Raw genomic sequence first — 7,987 nt, 5'->3', positions numbered from 1 at the left:
GAGGGAGGGGAGAGGGAAGAGAGAGAGGGGAAAGAGAGGGAGGGGAGAGAGGGAGGGAAAGAGGGAGGAAAGAGAGGGAAGAGGGAAGAGAGGGAGGAGAGAGAGGGAGGGAAAAGGGAAGAGAGGGAGGGAAGAGGGAAGAGAGGGAGGGGAGAAAGGGAGGGAAGAGAGAGTGAGGGAAGGGGAGAGCAGTCCACACTTCCACCCAGACTTCAGTAGATGGGGGTCTTCACCTAAAGTCCAGAAGTGGACAGCTTTCTTCTTAAAAGTTTCCATGTTTAAGAAAATCACAGGGGTGCTGGGGAGATAGCTCAGTGGAATTAGTGCTTGCCTGGAAAGTACAAGGTCCGGAGTTTGATCCCTGGTACCACCAAAATAAATAAATAAATAAAAATAATAAATAAATAAATATCAAAAAAGAAAGAAAGAAAGAAAATCACAATTGGAACTGGGAGCATGCCTGCAATCCCAGCACTCAGGAGGTTGAGACAGGAGGATCTTTGCGAGTTCGAGACCAGCCTAGGGGCCACAAAAGTGAGCACCAGGGCAGCCCAAACTGCATAGTGAGACCCTGTCTCAAAAGGAAAGAAAAAAGAAAGAAAACCACAATCTCTTCATAGCGAGCTATCTTCAAACTTTGGCACCAGACAGGCGGGACTGGTGCAGGGGTGCATCCTGGCATGCTGGTCAGCTCCTCAGCTCGGTCGCCCAGTGGTCCAGTCGCTCCATGCGGCAAGCGGAGCACACTCCCGCCTGGCCTCGGGGGTGCACATCCGGGCCCCACCTCGGGACAGACCTGGGGTGCGGGCGCTTTGCAGAGAGCCCAGCCGGCTGGCTCGCTTCCAGCACCTCGTCACCGGCCTCCAGACTCGAGAGCGGCCCTTCACCTATGTCGTGCTGCCAATTTTCCTTCTTTGGAAACCAAACCCCCAAATTCAAGGAAACCTGAACGTTCGCAGCTCACAGAGCAGACGGGGCCCTCGTGGGCGTGGGGACCCGGAGCAGGGAGGTCTGGAAAGCAAGGCTGTGTCCTTGCAAACAGAAACCGGATTCACCTTCTCCTTCTTCCCCTGGAGACTATCAGCACAGAGCTTAATCAAACAAAGGTAAAGTGGAAGTAGAGGGCCTCCCTGGGTTAAAGATTAAGCCCTGCTGGGGACTTGCCTGCCGCGGGTTGCTGGGCTGCCAAGGTCCGCTCCAGGGCGCTTGGGTGGTGCCTGGTGACCAACGCAGGGGTGGGGCCTGCACACCAGTAGCAGATGGGGGCCAGATGGTGGGGGTGGGGTGGGGTGGCAGGCAATTAAGGCCATTCTGGGCGCCCCACCCCAGAAGACCCAGGTACCCCAGCACCGGACTGAATCATGACGGCCCCCCAACCTGGGGAAAGCAGGCCTGCACACAGCATGGCAGCTCTCGAGCCCAGCACGCCGCGCCGGCCCTCCTTTCCCTTCCTCTTTCTCCTCCCACGGATGGAGACCCAGAGGGTCCCAAAGAGGAAGCAGCTCAGGGCGGGCTTGTCCCTGAGGGCACCCCAAGGGTCTGCACGTGGACCCTGGGGCCCTACACAGCCCCCTCCCCCAGGCCCCTCGGAAAGCTCCCTGTCCTAAGAAGGCTGCGCTGCCGCTGCAACCCAGGTGGCCCACCCAGGCAGAGCAGAGCCTTGCACACAGCTGTGCGGGAGCTGGAGGCCCAGGCCCCCAGGGGCTGCTCCACAGGAGGCAGCAGGGGTGGCCTTCCAGGCCATGCCCAGTGACCGCCCCTCCTGCAGGCCCAGCCTCCCAGTGGCAGGTCAGCTGCCACCCCTGACCCAGCTACTTCCAGAGGTCCTGCCCGTGGGCACATGCGGCTTCAGGGCCAACGGACGGGTCCTGAACACCAGGAGCCGCATCCTGAATCCCAGGGCCACGCCTGGTCCCCTCCCGCGCCCCTCAGCTCTACCCAGGCACTGCCCACTGCTGCTGCTCACAGCCGCATCACCCCATCTCTGCTGTGTTCACAGCTGATGTCCCTGGGTCCCAGTTTTCCTTCTTAGCAGGACAGCAGGCTGTACCCCCAAGGGCACCGAGGAGGCCATCTTAACCTCAACCCCCTTGTTTCTGTCTCTAGTGATGTCTACAAGATGAGCTCACCAATGTATCTTCTGGGGACACAGCCCAGTCCCGAGTGTCCTTGCCACAGCCCCGAGGCCTGACCCATGGAACGCCACAGGACACAGGACCACGGTCTCCAAGTGGACAGCCACATCACTGCGTCTCTGTCCTACACACAGAGTGGGAACACTGCTTGCATTCAGGGCCCAGTCACCAGGAGACAGAAGGGACACAGGTGCTGTCACCAGGGTGTGACATCACACAGCCTCCCGAGGAGCCCTGTTCTCCTCACGGGTGGGCGCCGGGCACACGAGGCGCTCTCACACCCAGCAGTGACAGGGCCAAGAGCCAGCGCCACGGGGTCCCCACCTCCCACAGCAGTGCTGAGGGCCGCAGAACCGCAGAGGGCAGAGGTTGTCAGTCCTCCGGGTCGCGAGAAGGCGCCGGGAGCACGTTTCCACCAGGACCAAGCGCAGCTGTCCCTGGAGAGCACAAAGCCAGTGGGCGCGGGGCTCCAGGCGCTGGGGACAGGCCTGCGGCGGGCGGCTCTGCGGCGGGGCCTGGGCCCCAGCACACACACTCAAGCCTCGGGCGGGTCGGCAGAGCGCGGGGTGCCCCTGATGTGCCTGTCTCTAGGAAGGGCCACATGGCCCGCTCGCTGCACCGCTGCAGGTGCACACCGTGTGGGCCACAGACGCGAAGGGTAACACGCCGGAAGTCAGCACCCGCGGGTGTCACACAGCCTCACTCTGCAGTCCTGCTGGAACTGCTCGCTGTGTATCATTACTTCTTCCTCTGCCTCATTTATTTATCCATTTCTTTACTTATTGTGGTGCCAAGTATCAAACCCACGGCCTTGCACCAGGGAGCTATGGCCCAGCCCGGCGCCTCAAAGCTAACTTCGAGCCGGGCATGGTGGCCGGGCACGTAACTCCAGCACTCAGGAGTCTGAGGCAGGGGGATCACTGTGAGTTCAAGGCCAGCCTCAACTGCATAGTGAGACTCTGTCTCAAAAAACAAAGCATAAACCCAGGCACAGGCCCAGAAGCATAGGGGAAGGCAAAGCGTTCCTGGGGGTCAGCGCCGTCTGGCCTCAGGCACCAGAGCCTGAAGCAACACTGCCATCTGCTCCAAAAGCCTGCCTGGGGGCTCTGTCCCCTGCGTTCGTCTCCTTAGTCACCTGTGGGAGGTACACCGGAGAGCCCCCCCCCGCGCTGAACATGCATTTAGGCAAAAGCTCCCAGGCTCTGCCACAACCTTCTCCAGACAGAGGAGGCTGATCCCTCCCCCGGGCACCGCCTACACGCAATCTGCTCTGTGAGCTCCTGAGCCGCGGGGCCTGCAGGCACAGCCCGGCCAGGCTGACAGGTCAGGGGACCGGCTGCTTCAGCCCGGGGTCAGATTCCGGTCGCAGCAAGTGTTCACCGAGCACCTGTGTGTGACAGTGTCAGGCTGGGCAGGCGTGGGCACACGACTCGAGCTCTCACGCACATGCCCACACACACACTCGCATCCACGTGTGCACACACGCGCGCACCGAGGGCTGTGGGGGGGGTGGCCAAGAAGAGCAGCACCGAACCCCCACGACCGCTGGAGCCTGAGGCACCCACAGGGTGCCGACCACTGGTAGAAGCTGCCCCGCCAGGTGCACATGCGGCCCACTGGTATTTCCACCTCCTGCGTCTCCCAGTGCTCAGGTGAGCGAGAGCACAGGCAGGTTAAGCAAATGGCCAAGCCATCGTGTGCGTCTCCGGACAAGGCACTTGCTAAAAGCCAGGTGAGCATCCCACCCACGACCCTGACATCCACCTGCGCACCAGGCCGCCCACACTGGTGACGCCTGCTGAGGGCTCAGCCGGGTGCGGGGTAGGCTAGGTTGTTCAACAGTGCACAGCACGGGCTGGGGAGATAGCTTGGCTGTTTAAGTGCCTGCCTGGCAAGCACAAGGTCCTGAATTTGATCTCCGGTGCTGCGTGCTGTGCTGGCCCCAGAACCAGGCATGGTGGCACATACCTACAATCCCAGTGCTGGGGAGACTGAGACAGGAGAATCACTAGGACTCCAAACTGCATAGTAAGACCCTGTATGAATCAGTCAATAAATAAATAAAGTCAAAAAGTAAAAATAAAAAAGCCAACAGTGCACAATATCCAGAGAAGAGGGGCGCCCTGGGCGTGTTCCCATAGCTCACAGCACACTACAGTGGCACCTGCGCTCTGAGTTCACAGTGACGTGGCTCACAGCAGCCAGCATATAGAGCCCACAAACATGAGGGACGGAGAGAGAGTGGTCTGTAGACAAAGGGGGGCCTCAGCCATGAAGAGGAACGAAGCCTGACATCTGATGGCAGATGGGTGAGGATGGAAACCATCAGAAAGAGTCCGCGGGCAGGAGGGAGGGAGGGAGGGGGCAGAGGAGCCGGTGACAGGCGATCAAAGGATGCTACATGCATGCACACATATGCCCCACGAGACCCAAGCTCTGAGGAACCAAGCTGCACTTACAATATTTTAAAAAGAGAACACAGCAGTGCATCAGTGCCCTAATATGGAAAGGTGACCAAGAGACAGCTGGACAGGAAGACGCCGCAGGGAAGTGCACTTTCCTTCCGAGCTCACGTGGGGTCCGACAAGCCAGACCCACACGTGGACTTGGACACCGAACCCCCACTTGGAGCCACACGTGGACTTGGACACCGAGTCCCCACCACAGATGTAGGCTCCGCTGGGATGACAACCTGAAGACAGCCCCGAGCTGGAGGGAGGGCGCGAGCGAGACGCTGAGGTTCTACGCGACGGATGCACCGACTCACAATAGAGAGTGACGAGGAATGAGCTTAGAAGGCACGGCCTACATACGTACTTGAACACATGCATGCGGAAGTATGTCTGCGCATGTACACCCATGCCCCATTTCTGTATGTGCACACATGTCCACCTTATAACATATCGAGATGTTGTGGCGTGTTGATGTGTGTGAGGACTGGAAATTCCAGAAAGAAACACGGCCACCCACAGTGGCGCACGCGGGCTTCGCCGCGGGAAAGGGATCTGAGAGACGTAAGCTTGTACTGTCTGAGCCTCTGTTAGACGCGATCCCTCCGTGAGCACCTGCTGCCCTTGACACAGGACAGCTTTACACACACACACGCGTGCGCGCCCGCGCCCCGCTGCTGCTGATGTCGCAGATCCGGCTCAGGTCCTCGGATAAACGTCGGAAAGTTTTATTTACCTCACAGGTGCCCAGCCTGTGTGAGGGGCAGCGACCACAGCACGCTCACTGGCGACACGCATGGCTACTGCCCTGCCAGAGCCTGCAATCTGGACCACCGGGCTCCCACGGCCCTGCCCGGCCCTGCCGCAGCCCCCAGCGCCACCGGCTACATCTCGTCTATGACAGTCACGAGGGGCCGTCTCCTAACTGTTTCCCTTCATGGTGCAATAACTCCAAAGTCCCATTCCCTTCCTAAGTGAGAGCGAGAGCTAAATTTAAATGAAATAACTTAATGAGGCATCTGCAATTCCAAGCAGCCAACAATCTATCAAAAAAAAAACCTATTCCAAATATAGGAAAGACTCACACGTCCGCGTCCCTACACACACAGCTCTCGCCCCCAGAATGGCCAAAATTCAAAACATCAAAAAAGCAATGAACCCTGGAAGTCATCTGCTCGTGATCTCCGAGAGAACGGAGCAACACTGTGGGCAGTACACGCGCGTGGAACACACATGCGTGTGCAGAGGGACCCGCGGCCCTGGGCGGAGGTGCCGCCTGCCTGACGCAGCACAGCCGCACGGCATGCGGATGGAAACCTGCTCCGGAGGAGACCTGCTCGCGGCCTGCAGCGCTGTACTGAGAATGACGACCACTAAGCGCCTTCGGAGCCCCTCCCCAAGCCCACCCCAGTGCTGCCTCTGCTCCCTAAGTGAGGGCATGCAGCTCCGCTGTGACGGGGACCAAGGCCGCCAGGTCAGTGTTGGGTCCAAACAGCCAGGAGCATCACGTGCAGACCCTTTGTGTCTCCTTCCAGGGAAGCAGATTTGTAAAACATAACCAAAAAATTGGGCATGAACAAAGAGTAGGAGATACATGTCGCCTGGACCCATCCCCATCTGTGCATCCCCATCACCACCACCACCACCACCATCCCCAGCATCACCACCATCACCACCATCCCCACCACCACCATCATCCCCACCACCATCCCCACCATCCCCACCATCACCACCATCCCCACCATCCCCACCATCCCCACCATCCCCACCATCACCACCACCACCACCATCCCCACCACCACCATCATCATCACCACCATCACCACTGCCACCCACCAGCACCAGCACCATCATCACTGACACCTTCGCCACTACCCCCAGCATCACCACTGTCACATCCATCCTCCCTACTCCCCACCACCCCATGGACCAGAATCTGAGTCTCAGAACAGCTGGGGTCCACCAGAGGCACCCCAACGCTGCACTAAGCAGAGACATGATGGTGTTGCGGGCCCACCTTCTGCCTCCAAGCACAGGGCAGACGAGCAGCCCTAGCAGCCAGCGTTCACACCGCAGCCCTTTATTCATCCTGCCTCTACTCAGGAAGCCTCAGAGTAAGCCCGTCACTCAGGAGTGACTTCTCTCTGCCCCCAGGCCTGACCACTACCTGCTGGTGTGGCCCTGGCTTCAGCACTGCTTAGCCACACTCAGACCCCCAGTTGCTTTGGTGTGACCTGGCTGAGGGTCTCCTCCATTCTCATTCAGCCATTCTTGCACTATGAGGTGGGGTCCCCCAGCCCAACTCAGCCCCACACTGAGCCTCGGAGGCCAAGCTGCACTTCTTGTTGGGTCCCTTCACCCTCTACCATGACGGGGCGGGTCCTCCCACCCGGGGGCCTCTCTCTGCAGTGACCTGCACCCCAGGGCAGCCAGGCGCCAGCCACACAGGAGGTCTCTGCTCAATACTCCAGAGACCTCCTATGGCTTCCGCAGGAGCCTTAAGATTTAACCTCCCTATTGTAGCGCACACCGTGGGTCCTGAGGGGCAGCCCCAGGCCCCGCTGCTCTCGCACTGAGCACGTTCCGGCCTTCGGCCCTTGCAGCCACTCGGGGTGCTGCCTCTGTGACAGGAGAGGCCATCTCCGCGGTGTTCACATGCCCTCCCTTTACTCAGCAACACAACAGGCACCTGATAAACTTGTCCCGAATAAACAGTCAACCCTGAAACACAGACACAGCCCACAGACACAGGCATGGAGCCTCGGAAGGGCTGGAGAGCGGCTCACCACCAAGCTCCGCTGCGGTTCCTGGTGTCAGGACCAGAAGAGGCCTGCAGCAGGACGGGTCTGGTCCAAGCTTCCCTCACCTGCGCCTCAGGAGCTGCAGGTCACTTCTGAGCTGCGAGAAAGAGCACACGGGGCTGTCAGGCAAACGGCTGGGTGGGCTCCCTGCCTCTTCCGCTCTCCACACTGCAGAGGTGGGGCAGGCAGGACGCTGTCTGGCCAGGGAGGGCTGAGTGACAGACCGGGTATTTCAGGCATGGTCCTCCCGATCTGAGCACTTTCTCTCCTTCACCCCAATTTCCTGGGGTAGAAAAAAATAGAAGCTGCCAGTGCCTACGATCACATGCATGCACACACACGCACGCACACGCATGCACACACACACAGTAATATCTTCCCATGCGCTGGCACTGTCTAGAGAGGCCCCAAGCCTACTGCTGTGGGGCACACTGAGGTCACAGTCACTCCTCCTGACTGCACACAGACCCTCCACACAGCATGACGGCTGCCCCAAGCCCACAAGACTAATTCATAAATATCAATATAATGAACAAAAACCATGAGCTAGTTGCACTTGGCAGAGGCCAGGGGATTCCCGTCCTGCCAATAAATATTTGGA

At 59.3% G+C, this 7,987-nt stretch overlaps 1 protein-coding gene across 4 annotated transcripts in view; it reads right to left on the bottom strand.

Annotated features, from left to right (window-relative positions):
- The window catches only part of Rimbp2 (RIMS binding protein 2), a 96,634-nt gene extending 89,111 nt beyond the window's left edge, over positions 1-7,523 (bottom strand). For all 4 annotated transcript variants that reach the window (XM_023720562.1, XM_023720561.1, XM_023720564.1 and 1 more), the window contains exon 1: positions 7,452-7,523. The gene's annotated coding sequence lies outside the window, so the exon portion shown is untranslated. The remainder of the gene's footprint in view (positions 1-7,451) is intronic.
- Between the last annotated feature and the right edge of the window lie 464 nt (positions 7,524-7,987).

The sequence above is a fragment of the Octodon degus genome, unplaced genomic scaffold, assembly GCF_000260255.1.
Source record: "Octodon degus isolate 3935 unplaced genomic scaffold, OctDeg1.0 scaffold00076, whole genome shotgun sequence".
Lineage (NCBI taxonomy): Eukaryota > Metazoa > Chordata > Mammalia > Rodentia > Octodontidae > Octodon > Octodon degus.
Note: the sequence above shows the minus strand (reverse complement) of the source record. Positions and strands in the feature narration are given on the sequence as shown.